Source organism: Poecile atricapillus, chromosome 19 (assembly GCF_030490865.1).
Source record: "Poecile atricapillus isolate bPoeAtr1 chromosome 19, bPoeAtr1.hap1, whole genome shotgun sequence".
NCBI lineage: Eukaryota > Metazoa > Chordata > Aves > Passeriformes > Paridae > Poecile > Poecile atricapillus.
Window position 1 is genome coordinate 5,670,532 of NC_081267.1, and position 20,208 is coordinate 5,690,739.

Sequence of the window (20,208 nt, forward strand, 5' to 3'; positions counted from 1 at the left end):
TCGCACCCCCTGTCCTGCCGGGACGTGTGGCAGTGCCAGGCACCGCCACGGAGCTGCTGATCCACCTCATCCACCAGCCCAGGATCTCAGCTCGTCCCTGCTGTTCCAGCTGAGTGTTCCTCAGAGCCCTGCAGGAGCACTGGGACTGACTGCCCGAGGGGTTTGTGAAAACAAAACCTCTCCTCCATCCCATCTCAGCCGAGAAAGCTGTCTCGGGGTCCCTGGTTCTGTGTTCTTGTTATTGCTGTAGTTATTGTTTGTTTGTTGACCTGGTTATACTAGTAAAGAACTGTTATTCCTATCCCCAGATCTCTGCCTGAAAGCCCCTTGATTTCAAATTTATAATAATTCGGAGGGAGGGGGTCTACATTCTTTCATCCCAAGGGAAGCTCCTGCTCTCCCTAGCAGACACCTGTCTTCTAGAACCAAGACAAAGCCCTGAGGAATTGGGTGTCAGAGGCCACAAGCAGCCCCCAGGCAGTCGCCTTGTTCCTGCCACCCGCAGCTCTGTTGCTTCCCCTGAGAGACTGCCATGCCTGCGGCAGAAGCCCTCGAGGCTGGGCCTCAGCAGCCCCGAGGTGCCCAGGCTGGGCTGGCTGGGGACAAGGAGGGCAAGGAGGCCCTGCCAGGCCACGGCCACTGGGTGCCTGCGATAAGGGGCAGTGGGCAGAGGCAGGGCTGGCGGCCAGCCCAGGCCCCCGCGCCTGCCCAGGCCACGGTGCTGAGACCGAGGCTCCCCTGACACAGAGCTCTGTGTCTGCACAGCTTCTGCCTCCATGGGGAGGGTGGTGATGTCTCCTCGAGCAGCGCTGCTGAGTCGCTGCTGCTGAAGCGGCTCTGGACAGCGCAGAAACAGCACCAGAGCGTGCACAGGAACAGCCCTCAGGGCTGGGCTGGAGTGGCCAGGATGCCTCCTTCTCTTGCAGGAATAACAGAGATGATGGACACAGTCCCTTCAGTATCTATGTTCTATAGGCCGTAGTTAGATTCTTCTGTAAATACATTTCTTAGATTGCAACTGTTATAGAGGTCCTTTAATTTGTAAATACATTTTATAGATTGTTGCTATGAAGGTTCTTATAAAGTAAATACATTCTGTAGTTTGTTGGTGGTGGTGGTGGTGGTGCTGTTGTGTAAATAAATCGTCTTTGTTTGTCACAGGCTGTCTGTCTTTGCATTTGCTTTGGGCACAGGCAGCATTTGCACAGTTGTGGTTTCCCCTTGCCCTGGGTTCCTGAGGCTGGAGGTCCCTGGGGGTGCTGGCACAGCCACCCTGGGGCTGGGTCCCCGAGCACAGGAGGGAACCACTGGCGGCGCTCCCAGCACTGGGCACCGCTCGTGTTCCTGGGCTGCTGCAGAGCGCTGTCCCCAAGAGCAAAGCTGTCACCAGCAGAGAGGGGGCTCTGACAGGAGCAGCCCCTGCAGCAATGCAAAGCAGGCAGGAAACCTTCTGCCACCCCTCCTGCTGCAGCCACAGGGACTCCTGGGCTGAGAGCTGGCATCAAGCTACAGGGATGCAAAATCCACATTCAGGCTCTGAAGGCCTTTATGGCCTTGGGAATTGCTGGAGCCAGCATCTGGGGAGCAGCTTTTGCAGCTGCAGGGGCTGATATTAAGGGCTTGGAGCCCCCAAAAGCTCTGGCCCTCCTCTGCTTTGCATTGCCCCGTGCTCAGATTGTTCAAGGGACAAAAGCCAAGCGAGGGGATCCTGCCCTGCTTGCGTTTCTGCTGCTGGAACACGGGCTGAGACATCACAACTCTGGGGGCAGTGATGTTACAGGAGTCCTGGGACCACTTCCATTAGGGCCTGGAATGTTGGAATCCTGGAATGGTTTGGCTTGGGCAGGACCCTAAAGGTCCTCTTGTTCAGCCCTGAGCAACCTCCCACCTCACCAGGTTGCTCAGGGCCCTGTTCAGCCTGTCCTTTAATGCCTCTCTGCACAGCCTGGCCAGGGCCTCACCCCCCTCACACCAAAGAATATTTTCCTAACATCAAATCCACTCCTGTTCTCCATTGGAACCCATTTCCCCTTGTCCTGTCACTACAGTTCCTGACAAAGAGTCACTCTCCCACTTCTCTGTAGCCCTTTCACACCCTGCAAAGGTGCTGCTCTTGCTCTCCTGGCTACACGCGAGCATCACAGCCCCATCTCCTCAGCAGCCATCCGTGGCTTCAGATGTTCCTAGAGCAGGGCACAAATCAACTGCAGCCCTGCTACTTTGGTTGGAGCCTCCCAGTTGTATCCTAAATGAGCTGCAGAAATGCTCAGGTGCTTCTGTCACTCCAGTGGATACACACAAATGGTTGGCTTGGGATAACAACAGCCCTGTTTTCTACTGCCACTCTTGTGTTGGAGATACCAACACTGGCTTGTTCCATTTTATTGGAGTGTCCTAGTTTGACACTAGGCTGGACACCAGGCACGCTGGTGCCGAGGCAGTGAGATAATGCTTCAGCTATGCAAAAAGCTGGATGCAGAAAGAATTAGGTACTTTGTAAAAGGGTATGTGAATGAAGAATTTTTTGGAAATCAGCAAATTTAGCATCGGCAGCCCAGGGGCTCCTTCTGCTGCCCTGAGCCCACAGAGCAGGGCAGCCTTTGCTGATGGTTTGAGCTGTTCCTAAAGATCCTGTTGGGCTGTCTGAGACACTTGGGCCAAGGCATTGCTTCCAAGCTGGGCCACTTTGGCTGGGCTGGGTGGAGCCCCAGGGCAGGGGGCAGTGTGTGCAACGGCCCTTGGTGACACGGTGCAGCATGGTAACCGTGGAATGGAACGGGACAGGGTGTCCAAGGGCCCTTTGTGACATGGGGTGACATTAGTGTTGGCAGTGACACAGCCACGCCACAGTGCTTGGTGCACGTGACAGGGCAGGACGGGACAGAGTGGTGCTGTGAGGAGCCCCCGCACGGCGCACTCATTCCTTGCTGACCCACAGCCTTTCCGAGGCGTTACTCCTGCAGGTCACCTCGAGGCCAGACCACAGCACTCGGTGACCTGCAGCCTTCCTGAGGCTTCACTTCTGGTGAGGTGAAGCACCACACTTCTCAGGTGTGCTCGAGGCCAGACCGTGGCATTTCCTCACCGCGGTCCTTGATGAGGAGTCTCCTGTCCTTGTGGCACGAGCCCCTGAGACCTGAGTGCAGGACTTGCTGTCCTGCAGCCTTGCCAAGACTTCACTCCTGCAGGTGCCTTCCAGGCACGGCTGCAGGACTTGCCAACTCCGACCTTTTCCGAGCCACCTCTGCTGCAAGTAGCCATGAATCCAGGCGGTGTTATTGAGCAGAGACCTCCAAGTGTCCCCAAGGTGACCGGGGTGAAGGAGGAGAAAGAAGGCCCTGGGACTGCCCCAGCACAGCAGCCTGGAGAGCTGGAGCAATTCCAGCCACCGCAGGAGGGTGAGCGGCAGACCTGGGCCACAGGGCTGGTGCCTGCAGCCAGCTTGGCCTCGCCCCATCCCATCCCATCCCATCCCATCCCATCCCATCCCATCCCATCCCATCCCATCCCATCCCCTGGGGACACGCCCATGGACAGGACAGAAGTGGGGCTGGGGCAGACACCCTGGAGCTGTACTCTGTGCCCTGGGGCATCCCGAGGCTGTCCCTGCCTGGGGAGTGCAGGGCTGGGCTGTGTTCTCCGGCCTCTCCCGCAGCCCCTCAGCTCTGGCTGTGCTCGCTCTTTGCCAGGAGCAGCCATGGAGCGCACTCGAGAGCAGGGACGCAGCCGTGGCCTGTTCCGCACAACAGCGCAGGTACCTGCAGCCATCCCCAGCTGGGCTGGGCCTGCTGTCCCTGCTCAGCCCAGCACCACGCTTGGAGCACTCCATGCAATGTCCCTCATTTCTTGCCCTTCTGCTGCAGATGATTTGCAAATTCATGAAGAGAATTCGGGAGGAAGAGACCAGTGCCATGGGCACTGTGGTCAGAGCATACTCTCCCATCTTCAAAACCAAGACCTGTGCTGCCCTGCTGGACATGCTTGTGGAGGAGGGTCCTTCCAGTCCAAAGCAAGTAAGCAGCCTGTGGCCTGGCTTCCATCCTCCCAGGAATTGCTTGGCCACGCCAGCTGCTCACTGTGAGCCTTTGAGGCCGTGGCAGTGTGGTGGGAAGGGAAGCACTTCTCTGGGAAGCTGGGCACATTACTCCCGCTGGCAGCTTTCCAAGTTTCCCTGTGCCTTTCTCCAGGTGCCCAGCATGGTGAGGTACATCCACCAGTGGCTCGAGGCTAATGAGTTTCCTGAGTACAATCTGTGCAGGCCCCTTCTGGATCTGACAGAGGCACAGCCTGCTGACGTGGTGATGGCTCTCCTGCGTGTGGCCCCATCGTGTGACAGGTACAGGGCCCACGTGCCCAGAGGGCTCAGGGCATCACCCTGCACAGCCTGGCCCAGGTGTCTGACAAACAGAGGATTCCAGGGCCCTGTGGCTCCTCCCTTTGTCAGCCCTGGCACAGCAGCCCCCGAGCCTGCTGCCCTCAGGGGCCAGTCCCCACAGGGCTGGGCTGCCACTGAGGGGCAGGGGGCAGAGGCAGGGCTGGCAGCCAGTTCAGCTCCCTGCTGCTGCCCAGGCCACGGTGATGTGTCCCAGACCCCCCTGACACAGAACTCTGACCCCACAGAGCTGCTACCACCATGTGGAAGAGCATCATGTGCTCGTGCAGGGCTGCAGAGCCGGCCATGCTGATACTCCTGGATGTGCTGGGCAACTGGCCAGAGCACAGCATGTGCACCTCCGATGGGGACCACACGGCTGTCCCTGCCCTGGCTGTGAGTTTCTGCAACTGACCTTTGCTCACCCCAAGGTCACCTCTCCCTCAGGTCTCCATCCTCCCTCCTCCCATGGCATCTCCCTGCATCAGGCACTGGGTTCAAACCTGGCCTAGGAGCAGCTCCAGGGCCACCAGGCTGGCTGCTGTCCCTACATCTCCACTGGCCTCTCCCTGCCACGCTCAGGCCCTGCCACATGGACATCTGGGCACTGAGCGCTGACTCGGGCTGCTCTGTCCTTCGCAGGCAACTGTGGTGATGTGGAAGATGCTGCAGCTGCCCTGTGTCCCACATGCAGTGGCAGTGTATTTCCCCCGCCTCTTGGTGCATCTGCTCTTGCAAGTGCTCTTCAGCACACTGGATATGCCAGAGGAGGTCGATACCTTCTGGAAGAGATGCCAGGAGCAACACGGCCTTGCCATCAGCCCCAACAGGTGCTCCATGCCCGTCCTCCTGTCCCTGCCATGTCCCCAGGGCAGGAGCCCGTGCTCCCAGCATCACCTGGGCTTTGCTGTGCACACAGGTTTGCAGTGCAGACCCTGAAGGCCCTGCTCTGCCGACTGCACTGTGAGGATGTGGTGGCGGCAGTGGAAGACGAGTGTGGCTGGGACACGCTGCTCTGTGCTGGCACGCACCACTGTGCCGTGGGTGTGCTGGCCAGGTGAGCTGCCCCCAAACAGCGTTTGTGCCCTGTGCCTGGGGTGCCCCACACAGTCCCCGTGGTCATGGGCCAGAGGGCCTTGTCACCAAGGGATGGCCAAGGACACTGCAAAAGCCTGGGAGAGGAGGGTGCCCAAGAGCAGCTTCCTCCCAAAGGGCCTGGGTCCCCCTGCAGGGTGGTGGAGAAGGGCCAAGCTCCTCCTGTGAGTCAGTCCATGGAGAGGTTTGTCCCGCTGGCTCAGGGTCTTGGTTCCTTTTTCCTCCCGTCAGAGGAATGCGTCACGTGTCCCTACCCTTGTGTTCTGCGATTACATTCTACCTGCTCGGGCTGCTCAGCAAAGACATGGCACACGGGGATTTGGCCGCCATGGCATTCCTTGTGGAGGTGAGCCTGAAGGCCAGCACTGCCTCGCTGAGCTGTCTCCCAGCTCTCTGCCCTCTCGGTGCCGCAGCCGCCCGGGACGGTGCCCACGCCCTGTGCTGCTGCCTGGGCCCAGCCCTGTGCGGTGCTGCCCCATCACCGGCCTGTGCTCTTCAGATGTTGGAGTGCCTGGACTCGAGTGAATACCGTGACAGTGTCCTGGAGATCACATCAAACAAACTGCAGAGCGAGTGCAGGGAGAGGCGTCGCTTGGCACTCAGAGGCCTTGTGGTGCTGGGCAAGAATTCCTCCATGGTGAGAAGGGGGCAGCGGCTGCCGGCGTGGGGCTGGGGAAGGCAGTGGCTTGCACTTGGCTGGCCTTTGGCCACTGAGGCAGCTGCTGCCAGCTCTCCTGCCTCCTGCCTCTTGCCTTCTGCCCCAGGGCTTTGGCACAGGCCTTTGGCCTCTGGGCCCTGTGGCAGCAGGGTGGCATTTCACACACTTGTGTTCCACACAGGCCAAAAGAATGTGGAGCCTGCATGAAAGGCTCGTGGAGCTCCTGTGGGAAAATGACAGCGATGTGCTTGGGATGAGCATTGCTCTCCTCAGCCGTTTGTTCCTGTACAACGCTGGCCCGATAACCATCCCCCTCGGCCTGCAGCTGGCTGAGGCGCTCCTGCCGCTCTTCGACAATGTAAGGCTCTGTGTCTCCAGCCATGGCCGCTGGCTGCTGCCTAGGCACTGTGCCCTGTGCATTTTCAGGCTGTGCCCAGGTGGGCCTGAAGCAGCTGATGCTGACGTCTTTATTTCTTCCTTTCCTACAGGATGATAGCCAGGTGCAGCTGTGCTCCATGTTCATCTTCCGTGAGATGATGGATTTCTTGCCAAAGGAGGGAAAAAAGGCCCTGAAGTCCCACGTGCAGCAGAGTCTGCTCCCACTCTCCTTGCACTGCCATGACGAGAACCAGCGCGTGGTTGATGTGAGGACTCGGCAGATGCCGTGGCTCCCTGGCAGGGCGCTCAGTGCCTCCTGCTCTGCTGCCTCGCAGGCTGCAGCTCCCTCCTGATCTTGGTCCAGGGACATGGGTCCTGCGCCCTGGGCTGTGGTGCCATCTCTGGGTCTCTGCTGCTCTCCAGGCCTCCCGGGAAACGCTGCTCTGTTCCGCCCGATTCCTGAAGAGGAAGGATCTCCAGCAGATGCTGCGGGTGGATCAGAGCTGGAGGTTTGGCGAGGGCCTGGTAAGGGCGGGCTGGAAGCCCCAGCCCCAGGTTGGAGAAGCTCAGTGTGTGTGGCTGGCAGCTGTGCCCTGCCCAGTGCCGCACCCAGGGGCGCCAGCCTGTGCCCCACACGCTGCTCCCTTCCCTGGGCCCCGCGGGCTCTACTCCAGCCCCCTGTGGCCCCGAGCCGTGTGCCCATGGAGCCCCGGCCCAGCTGGCCTGTCGGGCAGGGCGGCACCGCGACTCCCCGGGCAGCAGCCGGCCCTCTGCCCCCTCCAGAGCCCGGCGCCAGCGGCTGCTGGCCGGGCCTCAGGGCTGGGCGGGCACGGGAGGCCGGGGCTGGCCGCAGGCAGTGCCCGGCCGAGGGGCAGAGCCCGCACCAACCCTTCCCTCCTGCCGCTCTCTCCAGCTGGCACAGGACAGGAAGCGAGCGGCCGAGCAGCTGCGCCGGGCCCTGCTGTACCTGCAGAGCCCACAGGAGCCCCTGCGAGAGGCGGCCATCAGGTTCATCGGTGAGCCACGAACCCGGGCTCCCTCCCCGCCCCGCCGCAGCTCGGCCCCGGCCCCGGCTGCTGCCCCGGCAGCGGCACCCGGGCCCGGCGCCCTGGAGCCCCGGCTGCCCTCGGGGCTGCTGCCGGCCTCTGGCAGCCGTGCCCTTGGGCTGAGTCAGGATGCGGCAAGGGCCCGGGCTGAGCCCTGCCGGGGCGGGAGGGCGTGTGGCCACAGGGCTGGCAGCGCCGCTGGCAGGGAGCTGTGCCGCCGGGGCCCTGACAGGCTCTGTGTTCCCAGGGATGGCCGGGCAGCACCTGAGGGGGCAGAAGAAAGAGATGCTGCTCATTTGTGAGGGTGAGTGAGGGCAGCGGGCTGTCAGCGGGGCTGTCGGGGGCAGCTGCAAGCCCTAGCCTGGCTGTGGAGGGCTCTGCTCCCTGTGTGGATGAGGGGCGGTGTGGGCAGAGCACACCGAGATTTCAGGGGCACGTGGGGCATTCGTGGCCGCAGCTTCGGGCTGATCCCCTCGGTCCCTGCTCCCTGCTGGCCATGGCAAGAGCCGGCTGGGATGGCCCTGGCAGGGGGCTCTCCGTGGGCCCCCGCAGGTCTGGGATCTGACCGTGGCTCTGTCCGTCTCTCTTCCAGCCCTTGAAGACACAGCATGTGACAGCAGCCTGGAGGTTGGAAGCCTGGCACTTCAGACTTTGTGCCTTCTCAGGGCAGGAGACCACGCTCCGATCTCCACCTTCCAGAGGCTGCGAGATCAGCTCCGCAGGGCATGGAGGTCACGGCCTCGTCTGTCGGGCCTCAGCTGGCTGCGCTGCTGGAGCTCTGCAGAGAGCTGATCTGGGAGGCTGTGTCTGCTGGGGCCACATGAGCAGCCAGCAGAGACTTTGTTTCCTGCAAAGATTGTTCTTTTCTTTTTTGTTTTTCTTTAGTATGTAAATAATATAGGATATGTTATCATAGACAGACTCCCAGGAGCTTTCTTTTGCTGCCCAAAAGAAAGGGCTTTTGCTTTTGCTTTTTCTTTTGCTTTCTTTTGTGTGGGGGGCATAGGGGAAGAGGGGGAAAAGGGGGCTTGTGCTCTGCCAGCTGCCCAGGCGTGCAGTGGTGCAGGGAAAATGGCCAGAAGCCCCTTGGCCTTTGGTGGTTCTGCTGAAGCCACAAGCCCTGTCCCAGCCAGGAAGTGCCCTCTGTGTCCTGCTGCCTGTGTTGCTGCCTGGATTGCTGAGGGCTCTGTCATGATCCGCTAACACCGGCGGGAATCATGAGAGATTTGTTTGATCTCACAGTGCAAAAGGACACAAAGGGATTTCAGCTTAAATCACAGTAATAGTGCACTTTTATTTTAGTGCCAACAACAGGAGTTATAGCTGCTATGGTTTTTTGAAGGAAAATTGCTGTAGCTTTATGTGATTCTGGAAGGGCTCGAATTAAAGGGGTCATCATTGCACAGGTAATTGCATTGGTGATTCATAGCCAGTAGTTAATTTTCTGTCATGTATCATTTGCAAGCAGGCAGCTTTGTGCATGTCTTCCAGTAGTTGGTCAGGAGTACCAACTATAGCTACAGGGTCTCCCCTTTCCAATGGATTAAGCCCTGCTGCCCAATGAGCTGCGTGCTGAGTTAGGGAGCACGGGTTACATCTGTCTCCTGCTGTTGAGAAGACCCCATGTCCCCAGTACCCACTGGCTTCTTGTTCTGTCAGTCAAATCTGATCTCCTCCGGTGAGAGATGCAGTATGTGTTCTGTCTCTGACTCGTGAGGGAGACGCCCGTGCTCCTTTTTCAGCTCAGCCAATTCAGCAGCAGTGTACGGGATTTCTTTAGTGATTGTATGCAAATCAAGATCTTCTTCATTTATATGATTATATTCTGTTTTAATTAAAGGTTTCAAGCCAGGACAGCAGTGCTCCCCACAATTTTTCATCAGTTAGTTCTTTTTGAGGGTAAATTTGATTAATGAGAGGGGTTTCCCTCTCCACTGTTTCTTTGGTGAGTAAGCATTCTTTGAATTTTTAACCCATTCCTCTCTTTGGGCCACTGGCAAGAGATGGATCTCATTCCTTTCTTCATCTAATTGTTTTTGCAAAATTTCAACTGGGTTTTGAAAGGAGTCCATTCTAGTTCTTTCCTCACCTTTTTGCTTAAAGCAAGTTTCTCTAGCTGCTGTAAGACAAGCGCCCAAAACTGAGCAGAGTATATATTTTTGCCGAGTAAAAGCCTTTGGAACCCATACTGGAGGTCTCCTCCTCATCCTTGTCTCCACCATGTGCCTACCAATATCCTTGTGCTGTGGAGCATTTGCTCTAAGCCACACCTTGGGTCACCCCGCTGCCGAGTGTCACAATCCCCTAACACAAGTGGAAGTTGTGAGAGGTTTGTTTGATCTCAGAGTGCAAAAAGGACACCAGGGGATTTCAGTTTAAATCACAACAGCACTAATGCATCTTTATTTTAGTGCCAGCAACAAGGTTTATGTGATAGAATAGAGAGAGAGAGAGATGGAGAGAGGGATAAAGAGGCAAAATGCAAAAATGCAAAATGAGGGGGGTGATAGCTACCAACGGATGAGACAGGGTCGCTGGTGTCTTCTTCCATGGGGAGATCTCTCTTGAAGAAAGTAACTTGGAAAAGTCATTTTTACAGTCTGTTTCAAAGCAAGGGGCAGCTGGCCAAGAGGTGGGGAAATTCCTCGGCTGTTGTGATGAGAGCCCTTGCTCTGGGAAGCAGGTGTAAGGTACAGAACAGGCCGCTCCTTACAAGTCCCTGCTCAGCAGCAGGAATGAAGGCAGTGTACCTTGACAGCACAACAAGCACACCTGCAAACCATCACCTGGCAAGCTTCCACCTCAACCAGGCCAGAACCCCTGCACAAATTCCCTCAGGGTCTTCAGGGTCTCGGTCTCTGTTCTTGCGATGGTTGTGGGGCAGATGAGGGTAACTTCAGACTGTCTCTTACACCCTAGTAACCTCAAATGACACCAATGACCCCAAATCACCACAAATAACCCCAAATTACTCTAAAGGACCCCTCTGACCCCACACCTGACCCCAAATGACCCCAATTACCCCACACCTGACCCCACAGGACACAGACATTTACCCCCTGCTGAGCTTGGTCCTATACAACCCCAAGTCCTTCAAAAACCCCCAAAATTTGACCCTGGGAACTTCCTGGATGAGCAGGGTCAGTTCCAGCACAACAAGGCCTTTGTGCCCTTCTCGGCCAGTGGGCACCCCAAAAATCCCATAAATCCTTGGGGTGGGGTCCTAAATCCTTCTGGAATCCCAAAAATCCCCAAATTCCTTTGTGGTGGGGCCCTACATCCTTTTGGAATCCCAAAATTCCTCGGGGTGGGGACCCAAGACCCATTTTGGACCTCCACCCCTGAAACCCCCAGACCATTTTTGGACCCCAATTCCAAAGCTCCCAGACCCTTTAGGGACCCCCCAGACCCTTTTTGGGGTAGCCCAGACCCTTTTGGGACCTCAGACCCTTTTGGGATCCCGTAGCCCCCAAAGTCCCCAGACCCTTTGGAATCCCCTCGGCCCTTTTGGAATCCCCAATCCCTGAAACCCCCAGCCCCTTTTGGGACTCCCAGCCCCTTTTGGGACCCCAGTCCCTCTAGAGACCCCCAGCCCCTTTTGGGACCCCCGACCCTTTGGGGTGGGGCGGTGCTGACGCCCCCTCCCCACAGGGCAGTGGCTGTGCCTGGGGGAGGCGCTGGCGCGGGCAGAGCTGTTCCTGTTCCTGACCTCGCTGCTGCAGCGCCTGCGGCCGCGACCCCCGGCACCCCCCGAGGAGCTGCCCACGGCCCCCCTGGAGAGCGGCTTCGCCAACATCGTGCCCCGCTTCCAGCCCCTCCTGCTGCCCCAATGAGACCCCCCCAAATTCCAGACTGCCCCCCAAATTCAGGAACTGCCCCAGGATCGGGAACCTTCCCCATGGATGGAAAATCTCCCCCCAGATCCTCCCCAGATTCCACTCCCAACATCCCCCCCGCTTCCAGCTCAGGATGGGGCTCTGATGAGACCCCTCCCCAAATCCCACCCCCAAGATGCCTCCCCATCACTGGAAAATCCCCTTAAATCCACCCCAAACCCTGCCCTAAAATGGGGAATCCCCCCTGAGACCCCGACCCCCCCCCCAAATTCAGGCCTCCCCAAAATGCCCCTTCTCAATGGGATCAGGACCCCTCTCCATCAATGGAAATTCCCCCAAAACCCAAAAAATTCTCCCCAAATCCCTTTTCCAAAAATCAGAACCCCCCCAAGACTCCTGAATTTCCCCCCAAAACCACCAAATGCCTCCCCAAAAATACCGAAATTCTTCACAAATCACCCCAAAAACCCCAAAACCCCCATACTCCCCCCAAAGTCCCAAATCCACCCAAGACTCAAAATCCCACCCCAAAACTCCAAATTTCCTCCCAACCCAAACTTCCCCTCAAAACCCCAGAATTCATCAAAACCCCCAAAATTTCCCCACCCCCCCAAATTTCCCCCAAAACCACCAAATTTCCCCCCCAATCCCCATTTTCTTTCCCAAAACCCCAAATCCTCCCCCTAAGAAACCCAAAGTTCTCCCTAAAACCCCAAATTTCCTCCACCCACACCCAAATGTTGCAAAAAAACCCCTAAAATTTCTGCCCTAAAACCTTGAAATTCCCCCAGGACCCTCAAAGTTTCTCCCCAACACCCCAAATTTCCCTCCAAACCTCCAAATTCCCCCCAAATTCCCAAATTCCACCCCAAAACCTAGGAGACTCCCCTACAAAAAACTAGCAACTCCTCCCCAACCCAACCCCCCAAAATCGCAACTCCCTCCCCAAAAATCACTAGAAAAGTTGAGAACATAAATTTTTTATTTCATATTTTTCACACCTTGGGATGGGGGGAAAACACCAGAATTTCTGTGATTTTTCCTGTTTCTGGGGGGATGGGCATCTCCCCAAATTTTCTAGCCCCCCCCAGGCGACCCCTCCCCAAAATTCCTGCCCCTCAGCCCTCCAAATTAAGTACAAATAAATTAAAAGAGGAAAAAAGAAAAAAAAGGGGGGGGAAAAGGTAAAAATAAAGAAAAACAGAAAAAAAAAATCCCCTCAACCCAATTTGGGGGGAGGAGGACAAAGGATATATCGAGGGAGGGGTTGAATTCCCAGAAAAAAATTGAGGGACCCCCCCAAAAAAATTGGGGGAACCCCCACAAAAAAGTTCATTTTGAAAAATGCCAAAACCAAAAAAAAAAGGCAAAAAAATGAAAAAAAATCTGAAAAACTTGGGGGGAACACCCAAAAAATACATTAAAAATTGGGAACTCCCCCTTGAATCCAAGGGATTTTGTTTGGGTTTTTTTTTCCCAAAAGCGGTGGGCTTTTGGAAGTGGCAGGGGAGGAGAGACCCCCTCCAAATTCCTGGGGGTGTCCTCGAGATCCAGTGGAGGCACCTGGTCTTGGAGTGGGACAAAAAGAATAATTTAGGAAAAATTAAGGGAATTTTGGGGAATTTGGGCAAATTTATGGGAATTTTTTGATATTTGGGGGGTCTGGGGGGCTTGATTTTGCAGGGTCTTGCATTTCGGGGCTGCAGGATCATGTCCAGGGAGGCCACAGTTACCAGGAACAGGCATGGGACACCAACGAGATGGGATTCTGCTCAGGAGAACATTTATTCAGCTCAGGAACAAACTCAGATCCAGAGACAGCCCCAAACAGAGGCAGGGAGATGGGGTTTGAGAACCAGGGTGGAGTTCAAGGTCAGGGACCACTGGGAACACAGCAAGGGAGAAACCCCAGGGGCCCAAACCCAATCAGAAATCCCTGGGCTGCCACCCCACGAGGGATCCAGGGTGGAGTTTCTTCCTGGGCTTGCAGGGCCCAACCTCTGAGGCAGAGGGATGGAATTCCCTCTTGCCCACACCTCTCACTTTAACAATGTTCATTTGAAACTAAATCCTTGCCTCCCTGGGCAGGGGCACCTCACACAAAACTCACTCAGTAATGGGCTCTTCCTCCCTTCATCACCCCCAAACTTTGGCTGTCTCATTCCAGACCCCACCCCACCTCCCCAATCCAAACCCCAACCCATCCCATTCCTGCTGGATATCAAGACCCCCTTCCCAATCCCGATTTCCCCCATTTCACACCTCCCAAACTCCATCCCATCCATCCTGCCCCCCCCAGTGCCCATCTCACCCCTCCTGATTTGCATCCCACTTCACCCAATCCCCTTCCAACCCCATTCCACCTGATGCCTTCAGAAGGCTGACCTAGAACAGAGGCTGGACAGAGTTAAGAATAAAGTTTATTAGAAGAATTTAAATACACCATGGGCAGTACAAGAGCCTGGCAAGAGCTACACCCAAGATAGACCAGAAATAGTCACAAAAATGGACAAGTGATCACAAGGTCTCACAATTTAGAAGTTTAGGTCCATCTGCAGATTGAGGTTCATTGTCCAGTTACAGCTTCAGATGATCAAGTCCCATCCTTCTTGTTTTCTCTCTTCAGTTCACCCTTGTTTGTGCTTTTGGGCCTGAAATTTGTAACAACTGTCATTGGTATGAAGCTAGAAAAGGAATTGTTTTGTCTACCTACTCTGTGAAGAGAGCTCAGTAACACCTAATGAGAAGTTCAAAACTACAAACCTAGGCAGTGTAGAATATGAAAAATATGAAAGCTAAAACTTAAGGCAACGCACCCTGAGGGGCTGTGGAATCCAGGAAATCTGGGTGGGAATGAGTCCTTTTCAGTGGCATAAAGTGATTTTGAGGTGACAGGTTGAACTCGCTCATCTCCTTGAGTGCCAAGAGATGGAGAAAAATATACCAAATACCCCCAAAACCCACCCATTTACCTCCCTGAATACCAGATTCCCTTCAAGCACTAGTAAAAGTGAGGCTTTAGATGCCTTTGACGAATCTGTTGACTTTTACCGCAATTTTGTCTGTTTTAAATAGATGAAGATGAATGAAAAGAAAATTAGGGCCAAATCAAAATGACCACCAGCCCAGTGTGTTCCCAGCGCAGATCACTGGGAACGTGGGTCATCAGGGCACTGCCCAACGTGGGTCCACTTTTGGAGGATGGAGCTGGGGCAGCACACGAAGCTCTTCCTGCACTTGGGGCACTCGCAGGGCTTCCCTTACCGGTGCCTCCATTGGTGTTGGGTCAAGTTAGAGCTCCCGGAGAAGCTCTTCCCACACTGGGGACACTCGTAGGGCCTCTCCCCAGTGTGGATGCGCTGGTGGTTGATGAGGTGGGAGTTGTGCTGGAAGCCCTCCCCACAGTCAGGGCAGCGGAAGGGCCTCTCATCCGTGTGAATCCGCTCGTGCCTGAGGAGATTGGAGCTGGTCTGAAACCTCTTCCCACACTGAGGACACTCGTAGGGCCTCTCCCCAGTGTGGATGCGCTGGTGACGGATGAGTTCGGAGTTGAAGCTGAAGCCCTTCCCACATTCCCCACACTCGTAGGCCCATTCCCCAGTGTGGATCATCTGGTGGCGGATCAGGAATGAGCTCTGGCTGAAGCTCTTCCCACACTCCAAGCACTTGTAGGGCTTCTCCCCATCCTGAAGCTGCTCATGGACCACCAGCTCAGAGCCCCGGCTGGATCTCCGGCCGCCTTCCCGGCACAGGGTGGGTCTTTTCTCCTCAGAGCACCCTGGGATGGGTTTGGAGCCCCTCCTCCTGCGGGATCTCTGAAGCTTTTCCTCCCCATTGGATTCCTGCACTGTGGAGCTGCTCAAAATGGCCTCTTCCATAAGGTTCTGCTGTGAGGATTTGTCCTCCCTGGTCTCCATCCTCAGCTCCTTGTCTGGAGGTGGAAGGACAAGGAGAGGATGGGATTTGCCTTCGTGCCAGAGGGAAGGGGAAGGAGATCCCCCCAGTGCGTCCCAGGCAGGACGGCGTCGGCAGCGGGGTTGTCCTGCAGCCGGGGGCCATGCTGGACTGGGAGATGGAGCAGGAGAGAGGGGGAAAGGGGCACTGACTTCCTCCTCACCTGCCTGGGCGTCCTGGAGCATCTTCCTCTTCCTCGCAGCCTCCTTCTCCATCCAGCCTCCAGGTCTGGGATTGGGAAATCCTGGTTTGGGAGAAAACAAGGAATGAGCACATTGAGTTTGAAGGTCCCTCTGTCCCAGTCCCTCTCTAGAAGTCACCAGGGCATCTGGTGTGTCTTGGTTTGAAAGGAAAGGTGTTTGCTAAGGAAGGCAGAAGCCTCCATTGAAATTGATAAAAATGTAAGCAACAACCCCCTCCAAATTATTAGAATCTTGATATGAAAGCCCTCTCAGATAAATATATAGGAATAACAATTCTTTACTAAAGAAAGGAAAATGAAAATTCAGCAGTAAAAAAGAAAAACAACAAAAAAACAACACTCTGAGAGAGTCAGTATACAACCCTATACCCTGTTGGTCAGGGTGCTGGCAGCAGTGGCTGCAGTCCTCCTGGAGTGACAGATGTGGTTCTGTTGAAGCAATAGAAGATTGTAGCTTACCTCTGAAGTTCTGGTGCTGTAGATGGGTCTGGTCTCTCCTCTGGGAATCCAGTGGAGAAAGACTGCCTGTGGTGCTTTGATTCTCTGATTATATCCAGTCAGGAATGCTTGGCTCCTCCCCCTGGGTGGAGCATCTCACAATGGGATGATGTCATTTTATCAGTCCTGCAGTGAGACTCAATGGCCCATTAACAGAAGATATCCTCCTGGAGAGAGGATGGGTGGTGGAAGAGATAAAGAACACTGCCCCACCCGGTTTTAACAGCTGGCCCATTAACAGAAGATATCCCCCAGTTCTGAGGGATGGGTGATGAAAGAGATAAAGAAAACTGCTCTACCAGGTTTTAACAGATGGTGATAGAATACATACTTTTGGTTACATCTTGCATTGCAACCCAAGACATGGGGTCCATAAAAACCTCCCAAACACCAAGATTCAGCGCTGAAAATGCCTCCCAGGAGTTCCTCATCTCTGGTCTCACTCCTTTGCTGTTCAGGGATTCCTCCCTGTCCCAGCTGCTGGGGGTCACGCTTGTACTGTGGGTCCCCTGTCTACTCGGTCCCTGACCTCTTCAGGCTGCTGGGAGTGCCAGGAATCTGAAAAGTTCCCCCTGTTTCCATCTCCCCACTTAGGGGTGCTGGGACCCCCCAGTATCCCTCCAAGGGGAATTTTCCATTCAGCTTTGGAGTTCTTCATTGTCCAAACATCCCCCCCAAAAAACACAACCCAAGAAGGACGCCCCGGGACATCTGGGCCAAGCTCCCCCTCCCCGCTCACCTGTGAGATGGGGGGTGATGATCCCACAGGTGGGGGCTGTGAATTCAGTGGGTGCTTGACCTCATGCTTCCTTCTCCTTTCCCTGATCCTCCTTTGTCCCTTCTTCAGGCTGAAGAAGCTGCTCAAGGAGTCAGAAGCAAAACTCCAAGTCCCTTGGAGCTTCAACCGGCCCCACTGAGGGCAGAAACTGCCAAAGGCTCCCCAGGGACTGGTGAGAGCAGATCCTGGAGGTCAGAACTGCCGGGAGCCAAAGGCTCTGAGCGGGGAACTGCAATGCTGAGCAAGCCCTGGCTGGGTTGGAGGAAGCAGAAAGGCCAAGCCCTGAGCCCAGGCCTGGCACAGCAGGGCCTGTCCCTCACGGGTGGCTCGGGGCTCTTTGTGGGGCAGTGGGATGTGAGGGGCAGCAAGGACAAATGCCATAAACCTGTGTGACACTCCAGATCCTTATGGAACCAAGGGGCCAGAGTGACACCATGGGAAGTTGTGGAACCGAGGGGATCATTGTGGCACTCTTGGGCCCATGGAACCAAGGAACCAGTGGGACACTGTGGGGCCTTATGGAAACAAGAGGTCACTGTGAGCCTGCAGGGCTGTAACACCCCAGAACACTTCAATGCTGGTGGTAACCAAATGTTCCTGTGCTTGAGTTTGGTGCACAGGAGAAACACCAACCAGATATTCTCATTGTGGACAGATGTAAAGAACATTCTTGGTAGGAAGGGACACACAAGGACCACCAAGTCCAACTCTTAAGTGAATGGCCCACACAAGGATTGAACCCACAGCCTCCATGATACTGGTACCATGTTCTAAAAACTGAGCTAAGAGGTCAAAATAATACAAAATTTGACTGTTAAAATATAGACGATTAAGGTACTCTCGCAAAGGGTTTAATACAACATCCAGTTGAACATAAAACTCTTACCATAGCATTAACTTTGCAAAATTAGCTCATTTAACCTAAAAACCAATAACCCTTAAGATTTTTGGTAATATTCAGATATCCAAAAATGTTTCAGGTACATAGGATAATAAGGAGAATAAAAAGAGACCAGAAAGACAGAAGATCTACAGAAAAATACTTCCAGGATGATCCCAGTCACTCCCACTACAATCTCAGTCACTCCCAGTATGAGCTGTTGTACCCAGTCACCCCCAGTGTGGTTCCAGTCAATCCCAGATCCTCCAAGTATGATTCCAGTCATGGCCAGAGTGACTCCCTATCATTCCCAGGATGGGCCCAGTTGCTCCCAGTCACCTCCAGCACAGTTCCAGTCACAGCCAGCCCCTTTTGCATCACATCCAATATTATCCTAGCTACTTCCAGTAGAATCCCAGTATGACCCCAGCATGGGCAGAGCTGCTCCCAGGATTATCCAGTGTGGATCCCATTTACCTGCACTGTGGTTTCACTCTCTTCCCAGTCTATCCCAGTTGCTCGTAGTCACTCCTCAGGTGCTTCCAGGCTGATCCCAGTTGCTCCCAGCCACTCCCAGTCACCCTGAGTGCAGTCCCAGTTGCTGCCAATATGGTCCCAGTCTTGCCCAGCATGGCCCAGCTGCTCCCACTGTGATCCCAGTAGGATGCCAGTTGTCCCCAGCATGGTTCCAGTTGCTCCCTGTTCCTCCCAGTGTGAACCCAGTTGCACCCAGTTGCCCCCAGTATAGTCGCAGTCCCTCTCCAGATGATCCCAGACCTTGTCAGCATGGTCCCAGTCATGCCCAATTGCCCCCAGTGCAGACCCAGTCACTCCCAGTTGTCACCAACACAGTTCTCATTGTTCTCAGTGTGTTCCCAGTCTTCCCCAGGATGGTCACAGACACTCCCAGTATATCCCAGTTTCCCTCAGCATGTCCATAGCCATTCCCAGACACTCCCAGTAATCCCAGTCAAGTGCTTGTTATCCCAGTATGATCTCATGCCCAGTATATCCCAGTTGAGCAATCCCTGAATTCACAGCCCCCCCATCTGTGGGATCATCACCCCCCATCCCACAGGTGACCAGGGAGGGGGAGCTCGGCCCAGATATCCTGGGGGGGTCCCTGGGTTGGGTTTTTGGCGGTGATGATTGGAGAATGAAGAAGTACAATGCTGAGTGGAAAATGCCCTTTGGGGGACATTTGAGATTCCCAGTGGCAGCTGCTGGCAGAGGCAGCCTGGAGGAGCAGAGTCCTGTGACCCCCAGGACCCCAAAGTGGGGAGCCCAGAAAGGGGAAGCGCCGCGATTTGCGGGAGCCTCAACTGCCTGGAGAGGGGCAGGGGGGGTCTCCATGGACCCACTGTACCCCCAAGAAGAGAATAAGGGGAGCAGGGACCCTGGGACCCCAAAAACCTCCATCATTCCTATGTGTGGGGATGGAAACAGGAGAAACATTTTAGATTCCTTGTACTCCCAGCAGCCTGGGCTGGGAAGGGACCGAGTAGATAGGGGACCCCCATACACACGTGACCCTCAGGAGCTGGGACAGGGGGGAAGCCCTAAACACCAAAAGGGAGAGAACAGAGATAGGGAACTCCTGGGAGGCATTTTCAGGGCCGAATTTTGGTGGTGTAAAATTTTTATGGACCCCATGTCCTGGGTTGCAATGCAAGATGTAACCAAAAGTAAGTATTCTCTCACCATCTGTTAAAACCTGGTAGAGCAGTTTTCTTTATCTCTTTCATCACCCATTCCCTCATATCTGCGGGATGTCTTCTGTTAATGGGCCAGCTGTTAAAACCAGGTGGGGCAGTGTTCTTTATCTCTTCCACCACCCATCCTCCCTCCAGGGGGATATCTTCTGTTAATGGGCCATTGAGTCTCACTGCAGGACTGATAAAATGACATCATCCCATTGTGAGATGCTCCACCCAGGGGGAGGAGCCAAGCATTCCTGACTGGATATAATCTTGGAATCAGAACACCACAGGCAGTCTTTCTCTACTGGATTCCCAGAGGAGAGACTGGACCCATCTACAGCACTGTAACTTCAGAGGTAAGCTACAATCTTCTATGGGATCATTGCTTAAACAGAACCACATCTGTCACTCCAGGAGGACTGCAGCCACCATTTAATCAGACTGCTACCAACGCCCTAACCAACAGTGTGTCAGTTTGTATTCTGACTCTCTCAGAGTGTTGTTTTTTTGTTGTTTTTCTTTTTTACTGCTGAATTTTCATTTTCCTTTCTTTAGTAAAGAATTGTTATTCCTATATATTTATCTGAGAGGGCTTTCATATCAAGATTCTAATAATTTGGAGGGGGTTGTTGCTTACATTTTTATCAATTTCAATGGAGGCTTCTGCCTTCCTTAGCAAACACCTTTCCTTTCAAACCAAGACACACCAGATGCCCTGGTGACTTCTAGAGAGGGACTGGGACAGAGGGACCTTCAAACTCAATGTGCTCATTCCTTGTTTTCTCCCAAACCAGGATTTCCCAATCCCAGA

The 20,208-nt window shown here is 54.8% G+C and overlaps 1 pseudogene; it reads right to left on the minus strand.

Moving 5' to 3' along the window:
* The window catches only part of LOC131586379 (uncharacterized), a 712,054-nt pseudogene extending 696,781 nt beyond the window's left edge, over positions 1-15,273 (minus strand).
* Positions 15,274-20,208: the final 4,935 nt, after the last annotated feature.